We start from the raw sequence: 10455 nt of genomic DNA, 5'->3' as shown, positions 1-10455 counted from the left end.
TAACTTTAGGCCGAGTGTAAACTCTATGCCCTCTATGACGACGCGACTAAATGCATGTTGCTCCCTTTGGTATGTAGCGTGTCGCGCTATTTCTATATTTTGCTTAATTAGCTAATTAGTCAAGGATAATTAACCAACTTCTGAAGGAAGGAAGTTAGGAAAGATTCCAATTAGAAAGTTGAAGAGCAGTTGGCAACACGTCCGAATAAACAGTTTCTGTCTTTCTATCTGTTAAGTATTAGTCGTTTTCAGCTTACTGCGGATGCTCGCGAAATACAAAAAGCACCACGTGACATGCCCGCCTGCGAGTCGTGATTGCACTGCTCCTAAGCCTTCTGCGCACAAACGAAAACATACCATTTAACCGGTGTGAACAGCCGTCTGCTTATCGCCATCATGAACCACAGCGAGGGAAGCACGTCGCTGGCGTCAATACCACAGCCAACGCCTTCGTCACTGCCCTGTCGCCTTTTAAGCGGCAACACACCCTGCTCGATGGTATGCTCGTTTGGGAGCGCTGCAAGCACGGCGCGCAAGCGGGTATGTCAGGTGATATTTTTTGTATTTCCGGGCATCCGCAGTAAGCTGAAAAACACTAACACTTAATAGATAGAAAGTTAGAAATTGCCTAATCGGACGTTTTACAAAGTGCTTACAACTTTCTAATTGGAATTTTTCACCTTTGTTCCTTCAGAATGGCTAATTTTCTTGACTAATTAACTACTTAGGAAAAATACAAGAATAGCGTGACACGTACAAGAGTGAGCAACATGCATTTCGTCGCATCGTCTTATGGTGCATCGGCATATCTTTAAGCTATGAGTAAAGTTAGCTGAAACACGTGTATATACGTCTATGGTTCAAGTAAAGTCAAACAACAAGCCGTATTTATGCGATGGTGATCAAGTGATCAGCAAAGCAACATATATGTGCAAAAGACGCACACATACATATGTGCGTGTGTTTTTCGCATATACTTCGAAACTCAATATTGCTCGTCACTCAATGTTATTCAGCAATAAGTTAACAGCGTTTAGTCAACGACTTCATTCTTGGAAACTACTCAACAATGGTTCAGTAATACTCAATACTATTCAACTATATGTCTAGACAATTTGATCAACGACTTTATTGTTGGAAACTACTCAACAATGGCTCTATAATACTCAATACTATTCAATAATATATCAAGAGATTTCAGTCAACGACTTTATTGTTGAAAACTACTTATCAATAGCTCAATAATACCCAATACTATTCAACAATATACCAACAGAATTTAGTGAACGACATTTTTGTTGTGAAATGCCCAACAACTTTACTGTTGAATTATTGCTCTGTGGTTTCAATAATTGTTGAGGTATTGTTGAAAGGCCATTGAGTCAACAATTCGTCAACAATATGCCAACAACATTTCAACAGTCATTTTCATAAGGGGGATGTGTTGGGAATCTGCTCGGCCACCAAGCACAATCTGCGCTGCTATGCGTTGTCGGTGACAAATCGCACAGCGCAGAAGCACAGGCACAAATGTTTAAAGAATGGGACGACACACTGCCTGCAGTTTACCATGACGTCGAAATAAGAAGCACAAACAGCGACGTTTCTGTACTTTCCTGGTCAATTAGTTCAGTTCGCATGGTTGCGGCACGCGTTACTTTTTTTTTTAATCCAAACGACGAAAACTGCCCGCACAAATTAGCACGGCGTTTGCGACGTTTAAATTTGGCGTCTTTTCCCGCGCATCCCATTAGCTCCGGCCAGTGCACTGCGTTACTGCGCTAAAGAAAGTAGTTCATCAGAGAAGCGAAGCAACAAGAACTTTTAAACACTTGCAAATCGCAACAATTTTTCAGTAGTAACATGACATTACGAAATTTGTTATCAAATGGTACAATTTATGATAATATAAGCGTGTATTTGTATGAGTATACGTGTATGATTGGGCGTCTGCGCTGTTGATGCTTGGCGCATTCCGGCGAGTTCGTGCACGCCGTTTGCTTGAGAGCTTCCTGCGTTTTTTTCGTTCTTTGTGTGCTTCGCTGTGACATCCTTGGAATATTCCTGCGTGTTGCTCGCTTTTTATGGGCTTGTTGCCTCGACGATCGCCATGATCGCCTCCGACTCAGCGACATCAATTGTTAGTGAGTGTTTGGAATTCCCCTTGTTCGTCCATTGCGACGCGGTGAACGGAAGCGCGGGAATTATTTCAGCGCTTGTGCGTGTCTTCTGCGCGCCTCTTTTCTAGTTTTCATTCCTAGTACTATCCTTCCGTTGTGAGAATTGGTTGTACAGCACCAGATTTGTGGTATATAACATGGAGTTTTGTGCTGGTTTAACTTTATACTCCGCTTGTGGTGACGTAAGGCAGCTATGTGGTGCCAGCTAAAACAGAGCATGTTGTACGCCATGATGTCTGATACGGTGTTCGAGCACTGGTTGAGTTAGCCTTATTAATGAGCGCAAAACAATGCGATGTGAAACCATCTGATCTGTACTGTAATCGAAGATATTTCGTTTGCGCCACGCTAATAAAGGCGTGTGGGCAAGCTTGTAGCAACGGGACGGGGGACGGTGGGATCGGCGAAAGTGGATTCTGTTGCGCTGTTCCCTTCAGGATCGAGTGACACCGCGGTGCTTCAAGGCCACTATCTGACACGCCGTGGGGCCGATGTTCGCGCGATCGGAAAACACAGACGAGGCTGTCGCGCTATAATAATAAAGAATTTCAAGGGTGTACATGCGATTCTATGCGATACGTAAGACACAATAGGGGTGATGCCACAGAGTGCTGCGAAATCTTCGAATTATACGCCTTGCCAACCGCGTGTTTTGTTTTCCACGAATTCGCGCGCATGCAACTTTCTTTTTTCATACTCTCCGTTCGACGCCATCGAATGCTTCGCCCAAACGGCTTAGCGTAGGCGCTCTTTGCATTCACAGAAAGGTAGATTTCATCGCGCTCCAGGTCCTACACCATTCAAAATAATGTAATTTCGTGAAATTGCAGCTTTTCGCACTTCAGTAACTGATTGATTCTACAATGTTTTAAAATCGGTAAATGAACGAGATGCCTGGCATATCTGCCTTGTCGTCCCACTGTGTTTCGAGGCGGCATGCATACGTTATCGGCAACATAAACATCAATAATTGGCATTGTTTCTTGTGACCATAGAAGTAGCTGGTTATGTCGAAAAGCTATTTTTTTGTTTGAATGCGTGCACTATAGAGTGAACAGATTGAAAGGGGAGCGCATCGTTGTGAACTAAAAGACGACGCTTTGCCAGAAGCTTGGAATAATGCTCTGTCGGAAGAGCAGTTCTGTGAAATTCTTCCTTTGAGAGTAAGCAAAACTTCAGTAGCATCAGGTAGAGGGGGAGTAAATGAATGTAACACTGTGGCTTTATATATAGTCTTTAATATGTGGCCATAAGAGTTAAGTAGATGCGTGGAAATAATTTTTAAAATAAGTAGAGGAATGTGAAATAAATTATTTGACAAGCTCACACTGTCATATTTGGCAAGAGCGGCCACGCCTTAGTGTGTTCAATGACTAGTCATTTGTGTCCGTCCATTTATGTCAGCCTAATGGTCCATGTAGCTCTTTTGATTGTTGCTTTTGCTGCATCGTGGCTTCACATTTTAATACTGACATCTTTTTTCATACTCGAAATGAGCTGGGAGATGCCCTAACTGGAACGCTAAAGGTGAATTCTTTAGCTATCCATTCTGTAGCGTCACCATGATCAAATACAGTGATACCGTGAAAATGTATTGCAGGAAGCAGATAAAGAACAACATTGCTAATGCAACTGCAAGGCATTTGCTCCAGTGATCAATTGGTGCAAACTGCCTTCATTAGGAGACATGGTGCCTCTAAGAACTCAACTGAAAGACTTTGCAACTGCACCGGGACTGGGAGTGAATTTCAGTGTCACTTGTGAACATATTAAATGCAGACCCCGTAGGGGCGTCTGCGTAAGCAGACATTTGGTGCGTTGCGACACCACGTACCCGAGCACACGAGGGTTGGACCCTCCCGCGTGTAGCCGTGCGCGGCTTAGCCGTGTCTGGGGAAAGGGGGATCCTGGAGGTTGAGCCGATGCTGGGTGTTTGGACCTTTAAGGCTCCCCGGCGGAGGCAACACACCTCTTTGGCCTCTGCTTCACATAGACGGCACCCCCGGACTGACCCACCCGGGGGAAATCGGCAGTCGCCTTTTCCTGTCCTTTCCAATCTTTGTCTTTCTCTCTCGCCTTTTTTCATCTTTCCTGTCTTCTCATCACTTCTCCTCACTTCCTAGTTTCCCGGCGGCAAGGGTTAACCTTGTGTGGCTAGCCAGCCTTGGTTATGCTGTATTTGGTTATAGCAGCGATGTACGGCTGACGTTGGCAGGGTTTCTCTAGCAGCAACTTCTGTCACGTCCCCCTGTTGGGCTCCATGGTGGGTAGTCGGCATCGCGGCCGAAAACCCAACTGTACCTATGGAAAACGCTTTTCCTAAACTCCCTGATCGCACTCAGAAACGAGGGCGCACCGAAGAAGTCTTTCAGTTTTTCGGACGGTAAGTCCACAATTTTCCTCGTTTTCACGTGATCCACTCAGAAAAACCAGCTAAACAAGTGCGAACAATCTCACCGTTCCTTGTATCGAAGCTTCTTACCGAAGTGTTTGGTCCAGGATATAAGGCTTCGAGGATGGCTAGCGGTGACCTCCTCTTGGAGCTCCGCGATCAGAAGCAATTTGAGAAACTGCCTAAACTAGATTCATTTGGAGAGACCCAAGTAGTAGTAACCCCGCATACGTACGATGAATAGCTCCCGCGGCGTTGTCTCGGACGATGATTTGCTGGAGCTCACTGAGGCTGAGCTCTTGGTGGGCTTCAGTGAACAGAATGTTATAAATGTCAAAAGAATCAAAGTGAGACGAGATGGCAAAAAAATCCAAACCAAACACTTGATAATCACCTTCGGTTCAAGCGTCCTGCCCGAGTCAATCGAGTCCGGGTACATCAAGCTCCGTGTCAGGTCGTACGTGCCCAATCCTCTCACTTGCTTTAAGTGCCAAAGGTTTGGCCGCAGTTCACAGAACTGTCGAGGCCGGCTGACATGTGCCAAGTGCAGTGACAATGAACATTCCTCCGAGACGTGCCAGAACACTCCACATTGTGTCAACTGTGATGGCGAGCATGCCGCATACTCGCGGTCCTGCCCGTCTTGGAAAAAAGAAAAAGAAATTGTGACAATCAAAGTCAAAGAAAACATATCTTTCAAGGAGACACGTAGGCGGGTGTCATACCTGCCTAAGAGCAGCTTTGCCGATGTGACGCGTCAGGGGGCAGCGACACAACGGCTTCCGGCGGCTGTCCGACCCACAAGCAGTGAGTCGGCAGTTACGCCACCTGCCCCGCGGCGATTGCACCTAGCGCTGCTCCGTCACCCCAGCAGACGGGGCCATCTACCTCCGGGCAGGTGACCTCGAAGGTCTCGTCCAACGTGCCGAGGCCTTCACGTCAAGCAAAGCGCTCGGAAGAGCGCGTGTCCAGCGCCTCGCTAGAGGCGATGGACACAACCACCAGCAAGACGGCGCCACCAGCGCCTAAGGAGCGGCGAGGATTTCTTGATCGCTCCAAAAAACATAAAACTCCCGTCACGGCGCCTGCAAAGCTCCGGTGAACTAACCTTTCCTTTCCTTTCCAGAACACACAGTATCGAACTCTATCAAACTGGATACACAAATTAGGCAATGGAATGTGAGAGGTCTCATCCACAATCTTGACGACGTAACAGAACTCCTACACAAACTTAATCCAAAGGTACTCTGTGTTCAGGAAACGCACTTAAAAGCTACACAGACAAATTTTCTCCGGTCACACATTATTTTTCGTAAAGATCGTGACGAGGCCAACACCTCATCCGGCGGTGTAGTCCATTGTCCATAAAACTGTTGCTTGCCAACACATGCCGCTTCGGACGCCCCTCGAGGCAGTTGCGGTTCGCGCAATTCTTTTTAAAAGGTTCGTAGCCGTCTGCTCTGTCTACATACCTCCAAACTATCACATGAGTAAAATTGAATTCCACGAACTTATTAATCAACTTCCAGAGCCATTTCTTATTGTCGGGGACTTTAATGCGCACAACAGCCTCTGGGAAGATTCCAGGACTGATTCGAGGGGCCGACTAATCAAATCCTTTCTTGTTACGTCCGGTGTGTGCCTCTTTAATAGGAAAAAACCCACCTACTACAATGTTGCGCATAATTCATACTCCTCCATAGATTTAGCACTTGGATCTTCCATACTTTTCTCTTACTTAGAATGGAATGTTATAGAAAATCCATTTGGGAGAGACCACTTTCGATAACTTTAAACTTACTAACACGACACGACACTCGTCCACAGGTACGTGGCTGGAAACTTGACTCCGCTGATAGGAAGCGTTTTAAGGAATCTACTTAGTTATCACAAGATTTTATACGTGATTTTAGCATGCATAACGCTGTAGCATATTTTACTGCTTTTATTATTGATGCAGCTTAAAATTTCATTCCACAAACAAATGGTCCCTCATCTAAGAAACGAGTTCCTTGGTTGAATGAAGACTGCAGGGATGCACGAAAAAGACAAAATAAGGCGTGGGGCAGATTGCGGCAATATCCTACGGCGGAAAATTACATCGCATTTAAACATATCAAGTCACAAGGACGGCGCACAAGACGGCGGGCTAGAAGAGCAAGCTGGGAAAGTTTTCTCTCAGGCATCGATTCCTATACCCAGGAGGCTAAACTATGGGATGGGCTGAGAAGGCTAAAAGGGCAGCAGATCAACCCATTACCTCTGATTGATGAGCGAGGGAATACCTTGGAAAAGCAGGCCGATGCCCTTGCATTACATTTTGCACGTGTATCAAGTTCCATAAGCTATCCACAAACATTCGTTCAATATAAGCAAATAGCAGAACTTCAACCAATAAACCGTAAATGCAGACCAAATCTACCGTACAACTGTCCTTTTAATATTGCCGAGCTTAGAGCTGCGTTGAGCTCGTGCATGAGCTCTGCACCTGGAGTTGACAAAATCATGTATGACATGATTAAATACCTACACTCTAAAAACTAGGAAGGGTATCGCAGGAGTGAACCGGCAGGTTCACTCTTCAAAGCGTCGTTTTACTGTCGCAAAATGTCGAGGAGAGTAAAATGTATTGTTCACTCTGTCACAAAGGAGAGAGTGAAATGTGCTTTTCACTCTCCCCTTCAGGGAGAGAGTAGAATGCCCGTTCTACTCTTGCGGCAATAGAGAACAAAACGTAGCGTAATCTTCTGCTTCAACTGTAGGTGGCTGGCCCCGAACTTGGAAATGTATCATTCATGCACGCTGAGCAAAGAACACATCGTTTTGCTTCTAAGAAAACAGGCCGCCGCAGTTCAAAGGAACGCGTAGCGAGCGCTCCACTTTTTCACTCGGAGTTGCTCCACCGCGCGCGCGCGCGCTCAAGATCGCGGAACAACACAGCACCGGAGAATGGTGATCCGTCCTGCGAGCAGCAACCAAGGCCTGCCAAGGGAGATCGTGTGTCAGCCATCTCGCGTCGCCAGGAAAACACGACAATCGTTCGTCATGCCTAGGATATAACAAATCCTCCACGGTAAGTGAATTCTAACTTAGGCGCACATTCTCCGTATATGTCATGCTATCGCCAGGAAGTCGTCGCTGCGCTTAGCCGACGCGATTGACAAAGGACTAGGCATACGCGCTGTGTCTCTCGATGTCAATCGAAAAAGCCAGTCGTCGCGATAACTGCATGTGATTTTATCACTTCGCCGTTGTCCGTAAGAGCTTTAAAAATCGCAAACGCTGCCAGAACTATGGTATGTTCAATAAGACGCCAGGCGAGAGGACCCTTAAAATGGTTGGTTCACCAGTCCGTGATTCTGAGCATATGCTGAGCGTGATTAGCGTGCGTTTTGTGTGTTTGAATTTATTCAGTTTGGCAGTCTACTGTGTACGGAACGCTGTTGAACTAAGGAATCACATAACAGAAGGCGTCATTTTGCTGGCAGCATGCGTCTTTTATAAATAAACCGCGCGCTTGACGGTGTCTCGCGTAGGGGGAATCTGCGACCACTGATGTTACGTGCAGCACTAGTGCTGCACGTAACTTTTGCCGCAGGCATTCAGCTGAAATGCTGCAAGAGGTCAGTTGGGCGCGTTATCTTGAACTTACTGAAAACGCATGAGGAATTCATGTTTTAAGCTGAGAAAAGTCTAAACCCCACACAAGCGATCTTTCGCGCGGCAGCTACAAGCGACGCGATGGAGATGGCTGTCGCGTTCGCTCGTTGCCTACAAGTCGTACTCCGTGCGAGCGACGATTTTGAGCGACCGGCATGAGGGCTGCAATCACGCGTGACGCGTGCTTTAGTAATTTACGTTTATGTATTTTACTATAAAAAGTAGCATAAAATATTTCCGGAGGTCTTGCAGTAGGTTCTTATCCTTGCACGTATAAAAATTGAATCATTTGCTCGTTCCGCGCGACATTCGGTAGTATTTGAGCGATGTACATCCAGTTCCGGCTTCGCGCTATTGGCTAGTCGCTCATAGCTCTTCCGGGCGACGAGCGACGATTTCTAGATTTCCAGGACCGAGCCATCTGTTCAAGCGACGGCCCGTTTTGTCGCTCGAAGCCGTCGCTCGTCGCCGTCGCGCACTAAATCGCTCTCACAGTGTTTATCCCTAAGACTGAACTGTTTTTGCTCATGTATTGAAATGGTGTGATTATAGGTCTGGTTTTGTCTCCTGTTGCGGTTTTCGTGCACGGTGCGAAACTGAAAGGATGCTGATGTCTACGAACTCGGTGAATTGTCGAGCAGCTAGTCATGCATCGGCATCGAATATAACGGCTGCTGTGTGGAATTACAATTGCAGGGGCGCTTTGCATACGCTTATTGTTTTGGACGTGCCTGTGCATTTTTTAACATGAGTTGGCGTGGTCAGTGTTATGTCATATGTACAGCTAAATGAGCCTTCCTCTGGGGGTTACAAGCGTAATGTGTGCACTTTGCTATTGCATGGCAGATCAAAATGTGTTTATCGCTTGAATATTTTTAGTAGAGAAATAAAATATCAAAATAAAATGTTGCTTTAATTCCGTGTTACCAGTCTGTCGTACACAGAACAATAGGTTGCTGTAATAAACTAATGACTGCGGTTTAACTGCAACTTTTACATGCCTTCAAGAATCTAAAATGCTAAATTTCAAACTGCAGCAGTAGTCGGGTCTGTCAAAAATGAACTCCATTGCGCACCTCATACATGAAAATAAGTTCATGTCTTTTAGTAAGCTTAGATGCATTCCGCAGTGAACTTTCTTGTCAGTATTGAAATGCGGGTAAGCTTGCCATAACAAGCCTTGTTGCCCTTTTTTATAGGCGCATCCATATATCCATTGAACTGAAGGACAATATTTTCATCCCTACTGAGCGTCATGTTTGCAGCTTTAATCCTCAAATTGTGGCTTCAGCAGTGGCACAACCAGGGATGGTGCGGGGGGCACACTGGGCACATGCTTAGGATGTGTCACAAGTGGTGTTTGCGATACACCAGACTCATGACAGACCTATGACGTCTGAAAATGACCAATATTCTATTCATTAGCCGAGTAATTTAACATTCGTGACAAACAAGGATGAACTGTTGGTTATTTGTTTTTTGCTTAAATCTAAAAATTGAAGTTAGTTTAGCAGTTGACTGTTGCAGTCATTTGGTTGTTTTGCATGCATTTCACTAGGAAGACTAAGAGCTAAGACTTTCTTTTATTGCCATGGCCTTGACTGTCTTGATGTTGTTTTGCACCATGCCCTTGTGCTGACTTTTGCATACGATATTTTTCAGGCACCCACTTTATATAACGCAAGAAGGCAGCTGCAAGGACACGAGGATGTGAAAGAGCCAGTGCAGCGCGACTTCACGTAGTGCAGAGGAGCCAATGCCAAAAAATCAAAATACATTGGCATGCAATTTGGACAAGAAAACTTGAATGTGGGTATATTGGGTGTACCATTTGACCAGATGTCAACAAAATCAAGATACAGTATGTTACACCAAGATGAAAATTCTCACGTGCTCCAGGCAGTCATCTTAACATGGTATATTTATGTAATGTCTCTGACTGGAAAGTCAAATCAAGTATGCTTTCTGGAGACAAACACGTAGCAGCAAGTGTCATTGAAAAGTTAGAATTGTGTTTTAAAAAAGCTGATTAGTTCTGAGAAGTGACTGCTTTTTGTCTTGCCTCTCAACAGATACATCCATGTGATAAAAAATAGTGGTACAATGAAATTGCATATTTGCTTAGTGACATAATACATACTTGCAATGAGCACGGTGCCTGTGTTTACTATAGAAAGCAACAGCCCATGCTTGGTTAGGTTAGGCCCACTACAACATGCAGGC

Source organism: Dermacentor variabilis, chromosome 6, assembly GCF_050947875.1.
Source record: "Dermacentor variabilis isolate Ectoservices chromosome 6, ASM5094787v1, whole genome shotgun sequence".
Classification (NCBI taxonomy): Eukaryota; Metazoa; Arthropoda; class Arachnida; order Ixodida; family Ixodidae; genus Dermacentor; species Dermacentor variabilis.
The sequence above is the reverse complement of the archived record's forward strand: the minus strand, read 5'-3'. Positions refer to the sequence as shown.